At 43.6% G+C, this 18,220-nt stretch overlaps 1 long non-coding RNA gene and 1 other non-coding gene across 2 annotated transcripts in view; one reads left to right on the forward strand and one right to left on the reverse strand.

Annotated features, from left to right (window-relative positions):
* Nucleotides 1–203: 203 nt before the first annotated feature.
* LOC113629504 (uncharacterized) overlaps nt 204–18,220 on the reverse strand; it is a 73,271-nt gene continuing 55,254 nt past the window's right edge. The window contains exons 8-9 of the long non-coding RNA XR_003436571.1: nt 12,378–12,584; nt 204–254 (exon numbers count right to left, since the gene is read on the reverse strand). This is a non-coding gene — a long non-coding RNA (uncharacterized LOC113629504). The remainder of the gene's footprint in view (nt 255–12,377; nt 12,585–18,220) is intronic.
* Nucleotides 9,411–9,517, forward strand: LOC113629631 (U6 spliceosomal RNA). Its single transcript, XR_003436634.1, has one exon. It is a non-coding gene; the product is annotated as a U6 spliceosomal RNA (small nuclear RNA).

The following is an 18,220-nucleotide window of genomic DNA, read 5'->3' on the forward strand; positions in this document are numbered from 1 at the left end:
AATATAAAAAAGAATGTACATATATGTATAACCGAGTCATTTTGCTGTAGAGTGGAAATTAACACAACATTGTTAATCAACTATACTTCAATTAAAAAGGATTACTAATGAAATTAACATTTAAAGATCAACATATAAAAATACTTTGGGGACTTCCCTGGCGGTCCAGTGGTTAGGACTCCACACTTCCACTGCGGGTGGCACGGGTTCAATCCTTGGTCAGGGAACTAAGATCCCGCATCCTGTGGCGTGACCTAAAAAGAAATAAAAATATATTTTTTAGCATCATCCTTGCAGATTAACTTTATCTTATTTTTAAACTACATTTAATAAGCAGCAAGTTGGAACAGTTAGGCTTTGGGTTCCTCCCTCTGTTAAGCATGTAACCATCTGTAAGTGTACACATGAGAAGCTACTTCTTCAAGGGGCCCTTTTGAAATATGGACAAGCATTTTCTCATGGGAATAACATCACCCTCTAATTGGATGCAGTAAGAGAGTAAATGGTTTGATCATGCAGAAGACAGCCTAGTGAGGGAGAGGGTATGTTTATACACACAGGATTCCTTTGATTCACACTCTGCTGTGTCCTGTGTTTCTATGACAGACATCCGGTCATTCCCCTCCCAGAAAGCCATTGTGTGGCACCAAAGAGATAAAGCGTGTGAAAAGGCTTTTTAACAGAAGAGCGAGACAGATTGGGGGTTATAATTAGGTTGGGTGACTTCCTGGGGTCCCTGAGCATCTGGGGAAATGGGTGGTAGGGGCCCTGACAGGTCACCCACTGAGAAAGCAGAGGAAATGCCAAAACTGAGATAACTGAGGCAGCTGGAGATCACATAAGACCTTTAATTTTTTTTCTAAGCTGGCCTGCCCACAGTTCAAAATTTGGCACTAGTTCCCACGGAAGAATGCTGGTTGCCTCAACCATGAGACCTTTCACTGCCCCTCCACCCTCACCCTGTCCAGCTTCGACCTGGGCTCAGCCTAGCCAAACCCAGCTCCTGAATGCATGTGGGCCCAAGTGTTGCAGGAAAACGCGTGGGGCCAGAGAGGATGGTCACATCCCACGTCTCAGGCGAGTCCCTGGGACGGCCGCCAAGTGTGGGTTCTTAGCTTCGCACAGGAAAGAATTAAAGAGCGAGCCACAGTAAAGTGAAAGAAGGTTTATTCAGGGAGATCTATATTCCATAGACAGAGTGTGGGCCATCTGGGAAGGTGAGAGTGGCCCCAAGGTAGGGAGATCTATATTCCATAGACAGAGTGTGGGCCATCTCAGAAGGTGAGAGTGGCCCCAAGGTATAGTGCTGCCAGTTTTTATAGGGGTGGGTTTCTATAGTGGGTAATTTCATAGGCTAATGAGTGGGAGGAATATTCCAGCTATTTGGGGGAAGTGGTGGGGATTTCCAGGAATTGGACCACCGCCCACTTTTTGACTTTGTATGGTCGGCCTTGGAACTGTCATGGCACCTGTGAGTGTGTCATTTAGCATGCTGATGTGTTACAATGAGCATATATTGAGGCTCAAGGTCTGGTGGAAGTCAATTCATCAGCCATCTTGGACCTAGTTCGTTCTAACCAATTTATGTCGTGTCCTCAATGGCTGTCATTCTTTTAAAGGTTGTGTCCTGCCCCCTTCCTGTCTCACAAGCACCCATGTGGCTCAGAGATGGGGTGAACACATCTGGTTTTCCTGTGACCCTCCCCATTTGTGCCTGTTGTCCTGGTGCCATTACTAATACTCCCCCTCTCATTCTCCGCAGTGCTCCAATATAGGTGATAAATTATGTGTTCTCCTTATTGAGAACCCAGCTACGGGCTGTTACCTCAACAGGCAGCAAGACTTGGAAGCCTAGGTTTGGAGAGCAAGGGTCCAGGGATACTGCACTTGTTCCCAAAAGGTAAAAGGAATGGACAGCAGGGGAGGGTCTAAATTGTTCAGCCTAACATAAGAAAGACCCAGGAGGCAGTGATAATGCTCTGGTTCACCTCCCCATCCCAGGCATCCTCATTTGTTTGAGCCCCAGCACTGCTGCCTTGCGTACTAGCAATCTAGATGCATAAAGCACGGTACACTGATCAAAGGCAATCAGACATTCATTCCATCTAACAAAACTGAGTCCAAGCCCGCTTTGTGTACCACACAACAGGCCAATGAATCTGAAAACGAGGTGCTGAGGCAAGGAATAGCGACTTTATTCAGAAAGACGGCAGACCAAGAAGATGGTGGACTAGTGTCCCCAAAAAACCATCTTATCAGGGTCTGGATGCCAGTTTCTTTTATAGAACAGAGAGGGGGAGGCAGTGAGGAAGTAAAGTAAAAAGGGCCATTAGTTTTGCCTGGCTTGGCCAGCCTCAGGGAGGGGATGTGTTAGTTTCTTCTTTTCTGCAGCCATCCACCAGTCGGCAGGGTCAGATTGTCTCCCTGTGAGCTGAACAAAGGCACTTTAGTTTAACATTCAGGCAGAGGGGCAGGGTTCCCTGAGGCAGGCCATTACCGATGATTATAATAACAAAAGCAAGGAAAAGCAAAGGTTAAAGTCAAAGCAACAGATCCAACATGGAGTCAGATTTTGCTCTTCCCTGTTACACAATTACTGACACGCTACTTTGGTCCAGGAACAGACACAGATACTGGGAATCCAAAGAGGATTTCAGGCAAGTCACTAGACTTATAGTGCAGTGAGGTAAACACTATGAGGTAAGCCCAAGGGGTCATGGGAGCCCAGAGGAAGAGCTGGCTCACTTTTCCTGGAAAGCCAGCGGGGGGCAGGGAGGGGTGCAGTTACCAGGAAAGCTATCACGAAGGAGCTCTTGGAGCCAGGCTCTGCAGACAAGACAAGGTACCAGATATCTCCCTGTGGGAGCAGGGAGTTCTCAGCTTTCAAGAGCCATACAACCAGTGTGATGAATTGGGAAATGGGGATTGACATATATACACTAATATGTATAAAATGGATAACTAATAAGAACCTGCTGTATAAAAAAAAAAACATAAAATAAAATTTAAAAAAAAAAAGCGCCAAACAACCAGAATTACAAGTGTGTGTGAGCCAGCAGGAGGACCCAGGCAGGCAGATGAAGCCATGGATGACGCAGTCCCAGGAGGGTGGGGCTGGTGTTCCTTTCAGACCTTCCCCTTAGGGGCAGCTTGTGCCAGGCCCCAAGCCGGGTCTGGGGCTGAAGTTCAGAGCATCCAGATGGCCTGTGGGAGGTGAGAGTGGGCCTAGAATCAGGCAGGCTCTGAAAAAGCTGATCCGCTATCAGATAAACCTCCTGGGAAGAAGGGTGGAAATCTCGTGTGGCCATTCCGAGAAGCAGAAAGAATAGGCAGGCCCCAAGGCACTGGTTTCCCCTTGACTAGAGGGCAAGGTTGAGAAACAGGCTGGCCCCAGCTCACCCTTCCCACCCCTCCACCCTCTGCAATTTTTGCCACTGAGGATGCCATTAGGTTTTAGGGTCTGGTTGAGGTAACCCAGTGGTTCTCACGTTTTAGCATCACCTGGGGAGGCCTGTTAAAACACAGACGCCTGGGGCCCACTCCAGAGTCCATAGGTCTGGGGTAGAGACCCCAAAACTGTACTGTATACAAGTTCCCAGGTGCTCTGGTTCTCATGGCGTTTTTTGGTTTATTTGCTTTTCATTGAGGTATAATTATACAATAGTATACAAATTTCAGGTGTACAACATAGTGATTCACAATTTTTAAAGGTTATACTCCATTTATAGTTATTAGAAAATATTGGCTATATTCCCAGTGTATAGTATATCCTTGGAGCTTATTGATTATATTCTCAGGTTTTGAGAAGCACTGAGGTAACCCAGTCATGGTCTCTCTTTGATGGGGCCCCCAGTGAGGCTGCCTGGGGCTGAGGACATGGGATTCGGAAGCGGGAACTGGGCTTGTGGGCTGGCTTGTAAGACTCCTCAGTTTCTACCTCAATAAAACGGTCATTCTGGGGAATATCCTGGCGGTCCAGTGGTTAGGACTTCGTGCTCTCACTGCCGAGGGCTTGGGCAACTAATAAATCCCACAAGCTGTGCAGCATGACCGAAAAAAAGAGAAAGGGGTCATTTTGAGTCCCAAACAAGACCTGTGATATAAAAGCCCTTTGTAAACTGAGGTGAAATTCAATGTCAGTTATCATGCCCAAGCTGAAACCGTGTAAAACTCAGATTGGGACTCGAACCACGCAGCCGGGGCTCAAACCCGGCCAAAACCCAGATTGGGACTTCAACCTACGTGGCCAGGATTTGAACCGGGCCAAAGCCCTGCTTGGGACTCTAACCTGACGTCTGGACTTACTGAGGCTCAGGTTCTGCGTCTCAGTGCAGAAGGAATTCAGCGAGAGGCAAAGTGATAGGAAAGAAGTAGATTTCTTAACTTAGGATGCTTGTAAGAGATGCAAGCGGGCAGGCGAGGGAGCTCTGCCTTGAGGATTAAGTGGGCTACAATTTTATGGTCAAAGGAAAGGGGGAGGGGAAAAGACGGCTTTATTCCAGTAGATGTGAGGCTTACATCACTAGTTCCTTCTTCATATCAGGCAGGAGAGTGTCTGACCCTATGAAGTCAAACTAGGATTATCATAGCACTTATTCAAATCAGTAGAAGGGTGGGGACATTTTTCTTCCATCTAATGGCCTGGGGCATATCTCGTACTTTTATTTATGGCTTTATAGTTAAGCAAGGCTGCTTTGTTCCAATAGCTTTCTTGAGCCATCATTAACTTACAGTGGTCTCCCAAAGTTTCCTAGGTTTCCCTCTCTAACTATAGTCCCCTACTGGGACTTCTACAACTACCTGTATAACTATCCTATTCTATGCGTATCACAAACCTGAAGTTGTGAAATGTGCTTGTTTCTCCTAAAATAATTATGGCTGTGACCTAAGGACCACACCTACATCAGGATCCCCTGGGATGCTTCTTTTAATGTGAACTTCATAGATCTGAATCTTGGGTTGGGGTCCATCATTACATTTACAATTTCAAAACATCTTGGGTGATTCTTGGACACCCCAAGGAGTTTAAGAACCTCCAACTTATTTGAAGAGTGAGTGGGAGATGAAAAAAAAAAAGTCATTCTTCATTTTTCTGGTTTGCTCTTGGGCCAGTAAGATCCCTCCCGCCCCAAACCCCGCACTCCCTCAGTCTCCTTGCTGCCAGCAATGCTGGAGGAACCTCACTTCTCTGGAAAGTCATGGCTCACGGGATTCACTTTTCCAGAAAGCTGCTTCTCCGTTGCCAGGCTCCCAGCTGCACGCACGCCAGGCGCCCCCTCCTGGCCACATAGTTTTGTCACTTTTCCTCCGATGGCGCTAATCTGATCCTCCCACGTATGAGTTCAGAATCCTTTTAATGTCAGAAGAAAATATGATTCTCTTGCATTTAAGAAGTTTGAAAGCCTCTTGAAATGTCTCAGCTACTTGTGATTTTACTGTTCCAGTGTTCTGGAATGAGCTGTCCAGAAAAAAGAGGTTCAGGCATTTAGTTTGCAGAAGTGAAATCAGATCGGGGCGGGCGCGGTGGACTCCACCTTCCGTAGGTGGAGTCTTTTCTTTAAAAGGACCACATCTGCCAGGGTGTAGCTCATAACACAGCAGTAAACTTGGTCCCTGGAGGATGTTGGAGGTGTGTACCTGTGTGCAGTTTCCTTCCATGGCTTCATTTCAGTAGTGTGTGGTTTTCTGTGTTCAGTTAGCGTTTCTTGCAGAAGAAATCATGCATAAGCAAATGTAAAATTCCCATTATCCTCAGATAGTTCCCTAATGTATCAATTGTACTGGCACAAATTCGTGCTCTTTTATAGCAAATCTGACTGTAATGCATCATTAAGAATGTGCTGATATGAAAATACCTCTGAAATAAATTGTAGAGTGAATAAAACCAAGGTGCAAAAAAAAAAAAAAGCCACATTTCGGTAGGCTGGCAGAGAAAGTGTTCGTGGATTCAGAAAATCTAATTAACAACCTGAGACTTCCTCTGAGTCTTCTGTTGACTGTCTGGTCACTTTCACCACAGCATCCTGGAGCTGGAGGGTGTCCTAGAGCTGTTCTTCCCAACTGTGTGCACACCCAGCACATAGTGATTGTTAAAAGATAAACTGATAAACTAAGGCACATTACACCTTTGAAGAGTTTATCTGAGCAAACATCAGTTTGAATCGGGCAGTACCGAACCAAAAGCTGTTACAAGCACTCCACCTACAGGAGCTAGTAGAAAGGCTTTTATAGGAGGAGACTTAGAAAGAAAGCGAAGAAATTATTTGATTGGCTATAGCTTGAGCAGTTGCTTTTGGGGGGCAAACCTAGCTGACTGTTTGTTTTTGTGTTTTTTTGTTTTTTTGCTTTTTGGCACGTGGCACGTGGGATCTTAGCTCCCTGACCAGGGATCAAACCCACACCCCCTGCATTGGAAGCGTGGAGTCTCAACCACTGGATTGCCAGGGAAGTCCTGACCGTTTGTTCTTAAATTTTATTTTCTGGGATTTGAGTGGCTAGGTTTTGGTTTACTTAGATAGGCTACCAAGGCATTTGAGTCACCTTAGTCCATATATACATTAGGGTCCACCCTTGGTGTTGTACATTCTATGGGTTTGGACAAATGTGTAATGACATGCATCCATCATTATAGTATTATACAGAGTATTTTCACTGCCCTAAAAACCCTCTGTGCTCCCACGTAGTCAACCTCTCCCTTCTCACTAACAATCATTAATCTTTTTATTGTCTCCACAGTTTTGCCTTTTCCAGAATGTCTTATAGTTGGAATCATATAGTACGTAGCCTTCTCAGATTGGTTTATTTCACTTAGTCATATGCACTTAAGTTTCCTCCATTTCTTTTCATGGCTTCATACCTCATTTCCTTTCAGTGCTGAATAACATTCCATTGTCTGATGTACTGCACTGTACCTATCCACTCATCTACTGAAGATTCCAGAATTTTTCATCTCCCCAAAAGGAAGCTCTGAACGCATCAAACACTTACTCCACATTCCCTGGTCTCCCCAACCCCTGGCAACTACTGATCTACTTTTAGTCTCTGTGCATTTGCCTATTCTGGATATTTCATACAAATGAAATCTCATTAATTCTTTGTACCTTCCTTACTATAGTCTTTTTTTTTCCACATCTTTATTGGAGTATAATTGCTTTACAATGGTGTGTTAGTTTCTGCTTTATAACAAAGTGAATCAGTTATACATATACATATGTTCCCATATCTCTTCCCTCTTACGTCTCCCTCCCTCCCACCCTCCCTATCCCACCCCTCTAGCTGGTCACAAAGCACTGAGCTGATCTCCCTGTGCTATGCGGCTGCTTCCCACTAGCTATCTACCTTACGTTTGGTAGTGTATATATGTCCATGCCTCTCTCTCACTTCGTCACAGCTTACCCTTCCCCTGCCCTATATCCTCAAGTCCATTCTCTAGTAGGTCTGTGTCTTTATTCCTGTCTTACCCCTAGGTTCTTCATGACCTTTTTTTTTTTCTTAGATTCCATATATGTGTGTTAGCATATGGTATTTGTTTTTCTCTTTCTGACTTACTTCACTCTGTATGACAGACTCTAGGTCCATCCACCTCACTACAAATAACTCAATTTCGTTTCTTTTTATGGCTGAGTAATATTCCATTGTATATATGTGCCACATCTTCTTTATCCATTCATCTGTTGATGGACACTTAGGTTGCTTCCATGTCCTGGTTATTGTAAATAGAGCTGCAATGAATATTTTGGTACATGACTCTTTTTGAATTATGGTTTTCTCAGGGTATATGCCCAGTAGTGGGATTGCTGGGTCGTATGGTAGTTCTATTTGTAGTTTTTTAAGGAACCTCCATACTGTTCTCCATAGTGGCTGTACCAATTTACATTCCCACCAACAGTGCAAGAGGGTTCTCTTTTCTCCACACCCTCTCCAGCATTTATTGTTTCTAGATTTTTTGATGATGGCCATTCTGACTGGTGTGAGATGATATCTCATTGTAGTTTTGATTTGCATTTCTCTAATGATTAATGATGTTGAGCATTCTTTCATGTGTTTGTTGGCAGTCTGTATATCTTCTTTGGAGAAATGTCTATTTAGGTCTTCTGCCCATTTTTGGATTGGGTTGTTTGTTTTTTTGTTATTGAGCTTATACAGTCTTTCTTTCATTTGTTCTTCATTTCCAACCTCTCCTTTGCCCTAGGTCCCCCAGGCTCCCCTGCTGCACGACAATGTGTTATCTTTCCTTGGAATATTTGCACTTTAAACCCATGTGAATATGGCAAGTATAAGGCAAAAAGATATTTTTAATCATATTTCTGGGCCTCATTGTGACCCTGGAGATCCAGTGGTTAGGACTGGGTGCTTTCACTGCTGAGGCCCTGGGTTCAATCCCTGGTCAGGGAACTAAGATCTCGCAAACCCCTTGGCATAGCCAAAAAAAAAAAAAGAGGCCTAATACTTGGAACAAATAGAGCCAGGGAACCTGGGTCAGCCTCAGAGTCACCTGGAAAGTTTCATGAAATGCAGATTCTAACTGCCCACCGGGGAAGTCTCATCCAGGGTGTCTTCGGTATGGTTTCGACAATGTCTTTTTGTTCATGCACACTTGTGAGCACTCTGGGGAGGGGCTATAAGTACAGTAAAGTCAAACCCTGGGGCACAGCATTTAGGGAAGCACTTGCCCTGCACCCCTTGCATCACCCAGTCAGGGCCCTGCACTGGGGCCTTCTAAAAATGTGTGGAGGAATATGGGTCTTTCCAGGGAGCTGGAACCAGTGACCAGGGTCAGAAAAACCCAGGTTATACCTATAAGGTCTCCTGACATGGCAACTCGTTGAGTTTTCACTGTTATCTTTTAAAAACTCATATCTTTAAAGGTCACAGGCATAAGGCAATATTTCCACCTAAATCTCAGACCTAGAGATGTCTAAGAACTAATTAGAGTTAATGACATTGACTTTTCTCAAATGGATGATTTTTAACATGCTGTATTAGTTTCCTAGTGTTGCTGTAACAAAGCACCATAAATGAGGTAGCTTAGAGTAACTATTCTCACCCCGTTCTGGAGGCCAGAAGTCTGAAATCAAGGTGTTGGCAGGACCATGCTCCCTCTGAAACCTGTAGGGGAGAATCTCTCCTTGCTTCTTCTAGCTTCCAGGGGTTGCTGGCCATCCTTGGGTTTCCTCAGCTTGAAGTTCCATTACTCCAGTCTCTGCCCCCACGGTCTCAATGACCTTCTTCTCTCTGTGTCTGTGTCTCTGTCTCCCTCTCGTTATAAGATGGCCTATCCCAATCCAACGTGTCCTCATCTTAACTTGATTGCATCTGCAAAGATCCTATTTCCAAACAAGGTCACATTCATAGGTCACGGATAGACATGAATTGGAGGGGAGGAGGGGGACCCACTTCAACCCCGTCCTGTGCTCGCTTCGGCAGCACATATACTAAAATCGGAATGGTCCAGAGAAGATTGGCATGGCCCCTGCACAAGGATGACATGCAAATTCGTGAAGGGTTCCATGTTTTTCAAATATCATATATCACATATATGGAATCTAAAATATGACACAGATGAACTTTCCTACGAAACAGAAACAGACTCACAGACATAGAGAACAGACTTGTGGTTGCCAACGGGGAGGGGGCATAGGGGAGGGAAGGATTGGGAGTTTGGAATTAGCAGATGCAAACTATTATATATGGAATGGATAAACAACAAGGTCCTACTGTATAGCACAAGGAACTATATTCAATCTCCTGTGATAAACCATAATGGAAAAGAATATGAAAAAGAATATATATATATATACATATATATATGTAAATAACTGAATCACTTTGCTGTACAGCAGAAATTAACACATTATAAATCAACTATACTTCAATAAAAAAAAAATTTTGGAGGGGGCTATACCACGCAGCTTGCGGGATCTTAGTTCCATGACCAGGGATTGAACCTAGACCACGACAGTGATAGCGCCAAGCCCTAACCACTGGACCGTCAGGGAACTCCCAAATAAATTTTTTAAAAAATTGTTCACCTCTTGGTTTTTCATTTGATTTGGATTCATTCTCTTCACCTACCTCCAAATAAGCCGGGGTCTTTTATAAGGATTTTAATGGATGTTGCCAATCATCTAGCACCAATTTAAAAGATGAGAAGATACTATTCTCCACAGGTGAACTAACCCATCAGATTATCAATGTGCTCTGCTCCCTTACAGAAATGCACATTTATAGGGGAGCAGCCTTTAGGGTTTCACCATCTGTATCCACTTGTATGTTTCCAAATGTAGGAGACAGTATACCTACAAAGGAATTTCTATTTCTAGGAAGGTTGGGAAAAAATAAATAAAACTCCTACTGTTTACTTGAATCTAGAAAGGAATGAAAGCTCTCTTTCTAAGTTAGCGAAGGAATGAGATAGTGACAGGCAGACCTAAAAGGCGAATTTTTATTTTAAGCGAAACAATGAGGAATCATCGCTGTTTCTCAGTCTTAAGGATCACCAGGTTCACCTCAGTTTATAGTCAATTGAAACCCAGGGAAGCTAAGTGATTTCCCAAGGTCACACAGTGCATCAATCACCTAAAAAATACTTACTGAGCCTCTGCTACATGGAAATTTCTATGCTGGGTAGCATAGGAGCCAGAACAGAACACTTGACTCCAGATTCCTAGTCTCTTAAAATTGCTGGTGCCTCAGTACCAATCAAGGGAGTGGCACCAAACCACCAGCAGCTACTGCATTCTTTATCTCCATGTACTTTTTTTTAAAAAGCCAGTATCATTTAAGAATGTTCTTGATCAAGCAGTAAGAAGTCATTAATTTTATCAAATCTTGATCCTTGCATACACATCTTAATATCTTGTGTACGACATAAACAGGCATAAAGCGCTTTTGTTGCATCCTGAAGTTGTCCACGAAAAGCCCTTGACTTGCAAACTGAACGAGTTGCATTTTTCATGAAATACCATTTATACGTCAAAGAACACCTGCCCAAACTAGAGTTATTCACATCTGAGTATTTGGTAGGCATTTCCTCGAAACTGAATAAAGTGGAGACAACTGACAGCGTTTGTTGCCCATGATAAAATTTGAGCCTTCAAGTGACAAGTGAAATTTTGGAAAACTTGTGCCTACCACCATGAGCTTGACAGGTTCCCAACATTGTAAGACTTTTCTAATAAGATCTATAGTCATATTCCAAAGGTAATTTTTTCTATATTACATAATGAAGTGTGTTAACTTTTATAAGACTTGCATAACTCAGTTAATCAATATTTCCCAAATTATCAATCCATGATGTTAAAAAAACAAGCATGGGTAAAATATCTATTCAAAGTGCAAGATGAAAAAGAAAAAAAAGTGCAAAAGATGGATCTTAATGTAGCCGAGTAGGAAAAGTTCATTGATATGGTTTTAGATTACACATTGCAACTTAGGAAACCATCACTTGTCAAGCACTGGGGGTAGTATCACGCAATAGTCACAATTATCTAATAATCATCTAAAAACAAAATTTTCTTCCCCTTGCTAACTACATAATGGTGAGGATGAATTTTCTTCAAACACTTTAACCAGAACAACACCTTGCAAAGAAGGTGAGAATCAAACTGTCTTCTATTAGGCGAGGCCTTAATAAAACATTTTTAATGTAAAAAAACCACATTCTTCTCACTAAATGCTTCCCTATTTTGAAGAAGATCATTATTTTTTATTTTTAAAAATGTGTTGGGACTTCTCTGGTGGCGCAGTGGTTAAGAATCCGCCTGCCAATGCAGGGGACACAGGTTCGAGCCCTGGTCCGGAAAGATCCCACATGCCGTGGAGCAACTAAGCCCGTGCGCCACAACTGCTGAAGCCCACGTGCCTAGAGCCCGTGCTCCACAACAAGAGAAGCCACCGCAATGAGAAGCCTGTGCATTGCAACAAAGAGTAGCCCTGCTTGCCGCAACTAGAGAAAGCCAGTGTGCAGCAACGAAGACCCAATGCAGCCAAAAATAAATTTTTTTTTTTTTTTTTGCGGTGCGCAGGCCTCTCACTGCTGTGGCCTCTCCCGTTGCGGAGCACAGGCTCCAGACGCGCAGGCTCAGTGGCCGTGGCCCGCGGGCCCAGCCGCTCTGTGGCACGCGGGATCCCCTCGAACCGGGGCACGAACCTGTGTCCCCTGCATCGGTAGGCGGACTCTCAACCACTGCGCCACCAGGGAAGCCCTATTATTGTTTTAAAGTGTTATTGTTTTACCTAACATGAAATGGGTTTATTATTGGTATTGCTCTGGTCATCCCATGGAAGTATATGGATCTCACAAGCAAAATTTGACTCCGGTTTTGAGACTGACACACCACACACACTAAGAGGGTATGAAGAATGCTATTACTCACATAATCAGGCTTCCTGGGAAGAGCAGGGCAGGCTCCAAAGAAGGTCCAAAAACAGCTGAAGAAAGCAGGGAGAGGCGACTGGAGTCTTCTGGTGGTTAGGGGTGGGGCTGGAGTGAGGGCTCCCTCACGCGGACCAGATTGTGCGTGGGCTGAACTTTTCCTTGGCACAAAGGCAGGCAGCTCCTTGAGCTTTGTCACTGGCTTCAGCTGTGGGGCGAGAGGGCCAGGTTAGGCACAGAGGCTGGAAGGTGTCAACACTCAAATAGCAACAACGGGGTCAGACTCCTTATTAAAATTCACCCTTGATATTGGACTGATGACTGAAATGTGGCCATGTTTCATTTAAATGAATTTGAACTTGTAAGAAACAAACCATTGTGGTGTTCTATGAAGCCTGTAGGCTGGTTAGGGAGGTGAAAGTTCTGTTGAATGCCTTAAGAGCCCAGTGTTGTGTATTTTGCAAAGTGAAATGTGTGCATTGGTCGCTATCAATAATATTTAGAACTGCAGAGGAGATAAGAAGGGTCTTGGTGAGCCCTCGTATTGTGGCTTTTGTAGGTGCAGAGATATGTGTGACCTTGGGTTTATATTTTGGGTATCTGTGAAGCAAGAGATTCCTAGAGTTTTTGACCCGTAAGGATGCAACCTTGGATAAGGAATTGTTGCTGCCACTTGGCTGGACCAGATGGCTGACGATTGGCAATGAACAACCCACGCATCTGTAAACATGTGCAGCTGAAGCAGATTGTTGGCGAGGGATCAGGGCTAAGATGACTGCCTGAAGTCCAGCTAATTGTGCTGACACTGCGTCCTGTCCTTAGTTAGGGATGACCCCATAAAGGGATAAAAAGCAGCAGCTCTCCAGAGAGCTCCATCACGTAGAGTGATGGCAATGATGTCTGTAAACCATTCAAACTCCCATTGTTATTCACTGTATCGACCCCAAGGCTCCCCAAGTAGCCATGAGGTCTGGAGAGGGGTGACCTCTTCCAGCATGGTAGCTTCTGGCAAAGGTTGTGAGACAAATGACCCAGGGCTACTTGAAAGAGGGCCTCAATGACATTCTCCAGGCCTTAAACATCAATTATCAAAACTTTCAACTTAGGTTGATGACATGTGTAACAGAGGCTTGGGCGGACTCAGCAGATGCAGCATAAAGCAGCCAACTCAGGGTGTAAGCTCCCTAGCAGGCAGCAACACAGCTCAAAGAGCACACTGACCAGCCAGCAGGCAGCAGCTCAGAATGCATGCCTGCCAGCAGGCAACAGAACCAGTTAGCGAATCAAAGCAGGAGAAGAAAGACCCTTGGTAGTGGTCACCACCTAGATACTCAACGGTTGGGTTCACTCTGCCTCCTTGGGGTGATCACAACATTTATTTACACAGAAATAAATAAATAAACAAATCAATCATTAATTTTAAAATAAAATTTTGAATTCTCAGTTTTAATTTCTAATACATTAAATGTCAGTAGAAATATCCCACATAAACAACAACTTTTTGACCCCCTCTCTATATTTTAAGGGTGTGAAGAGACCCTGAGACCAAACAGTGTGAGACCCATTGGCATATCTATTTGTAAAACTGAAGCAAAAGTCTCACAAGACGGCAGTTACTCATCTATCATGTGATACACCCGGTTTCCTCCTCTATTCTTTTCTATTTCATCCTATAACAAATGCTGTTCATGCCCACGAATGGTTCACTAGCTACAGCTTGAAAACACACAAGTAAGGCATGAGGATAGTATAATGTCTTTGTGGGGCACTTTTTACTTAAATTAAACTTGGTTATTGCTGGAGAAGGAAGTATCTAAAGTCACATTGCCCCTGAGGATCAGGTTCTCACTTCTAAACAGAGTTGAATAGACCGTGAAGTTAATGAAGCTTGGCTTTACGTCTCCTCATGCGCACAGGCCCCTTCTAGGGTCCTGTACCTATTTTTTATGGGTAATTTGGCATTCCTATTTTTTTTTTAAAGCTGGCCACCCAATCTGTATAAGCTTCAGGCCTCACCAAACCTAAATCCATGCCTACTTCTAAACCATTTTTCCCCCAGTATATAAGCTGGATTGTTTTAAAATAAATACTTTGCTTTCCTAACTAAAAACAATGGTAGCAATTAGAAACACAGTTGCTGTTTGCATCAGGTCCCTTTAGAGAAACCCACATGAGTTACTTATTTCAAGGAAAAGGGGGTTGATTCTAAGGATACATGTGCACTGGGACTTGAGAACCGTCCAGAACAAGTCTGTCCCTTTTTCCCTTAGCAGCCCCATGGACTCTCTGCTTCTTTCTTGTGAATCTGTCCTCCTCTCTTTACAACCGGGCTCCTTCAGACCCTCAACTCCACGGTCCACAGTGAGCCCTTACTTAGTTCTCATCCTCCATTGACCCAGCCTGCCTCAGTTTACTCCCATGATTTACAAATTGCCAACCCCTGGACGAGCAATCTGATTGGCTCAGCTCAGGGGTCCAAGCCTGGCCATGCCATAGGTTGCTGGGGAGCCTGAGATAGGCCATCCTTGGACCAAGTGCCCAGTAAACCACAGCGGGGGGTGTGGGCACAGGGCCAGGTGATACAAGCCTTAGCCAGTTAGGCCACAGAATCTGTAGACAGGGCCTTATCCCTTAGAAGGGCTGGTCAGCAGACAGAAGTTATTCTGATCATTCAAGCTTTGAGTTTTTGCTCTATATTCTTAATTAGATTTTAGTTCAATTTTAACTTGAATGTTTTTGCAGTGTTGCTTCCAAATGTATGTGTATGTGTGTGTTTGTGTTTACCTCACTTTTCACTGTTTAATTTTGGAGTACAAAGGAGAATTTTTATTTTTAGTATTTTCTATTTTTAAAAACATGTTTCTTTCAGAGCATACTGATGTTCCAATTGTATTCCTCCCGGATTTTTTGCTAATCATTGGAAAGTTGATGCAAGTGAATTATTTCAAAGAAGTATGTGCTACTCAGTTTCACCTAGATGTCACTCTAAAAAGGTGGTTAAGACAAAAGAATCAATAGTATGTGTAAATAGGAGTTTCATTACTCTACTCTTAGCTGCTGGAGAATTTAATTTGTGAGAAAGACACACAAACTCACTGTGAGAGTCAGCTCCAAAAGGTCTCCAATTTCCTTTGTCTCTCTTCAGTGACACCCTAGGATTCCCTGAGTGTGTTGTGGGCTGCGTGCCATTCCATGTTACTGCTTTGTTTGTTGCTGATGGCAAAACGTGTCTATGACTTTTTTTTAAAATCTGGAAGCAGAAGTACCACATGAAGCATGTTTACAAATTTTAAGCCCTTCTGGATAGTTGCAGGAAAGAAGGCAGGAGAGGAAGAGAGTTCATGCACAAGAAAACCTACCATGGGCTTGGCACTATTCTCAGGTACTACCCCTTTCTGAAGGTCAGCTCAGTAGAAGACTGCTAGACCCCATCCTTCCTCTGTAGCAGACACCCCTGGAGGGCCGTGGTTTTCCAAGTGGGGTCCTAGGACCAGCAGCTTCAGCATCACCTGGGAACTTACCAGGAAAGCACATCTTCAGGCTCAGCCCTAGACCTACCTAATCAGAACCCCTGGGGGTGGGATCTGACACTTGGTTTTAACGAGCTCCCCCAGGTTTCTGATGCAGGCTGGAATCTGAGAACCACCATTTACAGCAGCGGCCCCCAACAGTTCTGGCACTGGTTTCTTAGAAGACAATTTTCCCACCGACAGCTGGAGGGTCGGGGGGGGTGGGGATGGTTCAGGAGGTAATGTGAGCGATGGGGAGTGATGGGCAGAGGCAGATGAAGCTTCACTTACTCGTTCACCACTCACCTCCCGCTGTGTGGCTCCTAACATGGAAGTACTACTGTGGACCAGTACCAGTCCACGGCCCGGGGGTTGGGGACCCCTGACTTACAGGCTTCCATGTCAAGATATAAGGATATGCAACACAAACAAACAGTACTTGGAGTAGGATCACAAGGGCCTATAACTCCCATGTTACTTTGCTACTTTCCTCACTGAGTCCAAGCTCACACTTCTCTCGGCACAATAGGCCAATAAATTGAGAGATGAGGTGTTGGGGCAGGAATAGCAACTTTATTAGGAAAGCCAGCGGACAGAGAAGATGGTGGACTTGTGTCCCAAAGAACCATCTTGTCCAAGTTAGAATTCAGGCTTCTTTTATACTCAGAGGGGAGGGAGTAAAGTCAAATATTTCCTGCTTCCCAGACAGCCTCCAGAAGGGATATGTTAATTTCTTCCTTCCTGCAATCATTCATAGGTTTGCATGGTCAGGATGTTTCCTGTAGCTAAACAAAGGTATTTCAGCTTAATGCTCATTACCTGGGAGGCAGGGGTTCCAGAGATGGGTCATTATGTGTAATTTAAGCTTATAGGCAACATCCCTTTGGTGATTAACTTGTAATAGAATACAAAGGTTCTTCCCTGTTACACTTTCAGGCCTTTATTTAGGTTACTCCTCTAACTAGAACACTTTCTCCCTCCATGTCCAGGCCCATCTGTTGGAACCTTGTTTGTTTTTCAAAGCCAAACCAGTTCAAAAGCTACTTCCTCTAAGAAATTTTTCCAGATTCATTCACTCCTCTGAAATGTGGTGTCTGTCTTCTATGGGGAGTTCAAAATAGGACAAGTTGTGGTCAGGAAGAAAAGTTAGAAGCTGACACATTTCCTTTGCTTTCTATCAGCAAGTCATACTGCTGCTCCCACCTCAGGGTCTAACTGTTCCCTCTCCTGGAATGTGTGTACTTGAGCTCAGGAATCAGAGATCAGAGGTCAACAAACATAGCCCACATTCTATATTTGTACAGCCTCTGAGCTAAGAATGTTTTTTACATTTTAAAAGGGTTAGAAAAAATCAAAAGAAAAATAATGTTTTGTGATGCATGAAAAGTACAGGAAATGCAAATTTCACTGTCCATAGATAAGGGATTGGTGGGACAACAGCCTCACCCATTCATTTATATGGTCTATGGCTGCTTTCTTGCCCCAAAGGCAAAGTTGAAATAGTTGCAACAGAAACTGTATGGCATGCAAAGCCAAAAACCATGTCTGGCCCCTTACAGAAAAAGTTTGCCAACTCCTGCTCTAGGTAACCTCATGTTTCATGCTTTCACTTTATTTAAGTCTCTGCTCAGATCTCACCTTATCAGAGAGGTCTTCCTGGACCACCCTACCTAAATGAAACAGATGCCTCCCGACCTATTCTGCATCCTTAAGATGCTTTGTTTTTCTTTGTAGCCCTTATCTTTTGTAGATGTTAGGTATTTTTAAATTATGGGTCTCTCCTCATCAGAATCCAGCTTCATGAGATCAGAGTCTTTATTCTGGTTCATTACTACATGCCCAGAATGCTCTTAATTAACATTTAAATGAATGAATAAATATTCTCTAATAAGAATTCCTCCTAAGACATTTCCTGGTAGTTAAATTATTTTACTTTTATATTTGGAGGGACATGGGGTCATGTGTAACTAAGTGTAGTCTCTAGACTAAGTGATAGGAACAGAGGAAACTGGAGATATTGTTTGCCTTAAAAATAATGAACATACACTTTAGAATTTTTTTTTAATTAGAAGAACTGGAGGCAAAGCTTTCAGACATGGAGGCCATTTATCAAAACAACTCCTCTAGTTTGTAATAAGAACGTCCAGAGTTGCTGACTGGAATTCTAGAAATTAATTTTGACCACTTGTTTTCTTAAAGAGGTTTTAGAGACTACTTTGTCCCATTCTGTTTCTATTTCAAAATTCTTCCACATTTTAATCCAATTTTACAGATGTAGAATGTAGGCAAAAAAAATGGGTTTCAAGACATAATTGCTGTTTGCTTTAGGGTAAGG

Source organism: Aethalodelphis obliquidens, unplaced genomic scaffold, assembly GCF_003676395.1.
Source record: "Aethalodelphis obliquidens isolate GAN/ISIS:26980383/991018 unplaced genomic scaffold, ASM367639v1 scaffold27, whole genome shotgun sequence".
In the NCBI taxonomy this organism is placed as follows: Eukaryota; Metazoa; Chordata; class Mammalia; order Artiodactyla; family Delphinidae; genus Aethalodelphis; species Aethalodelphis obliquidens.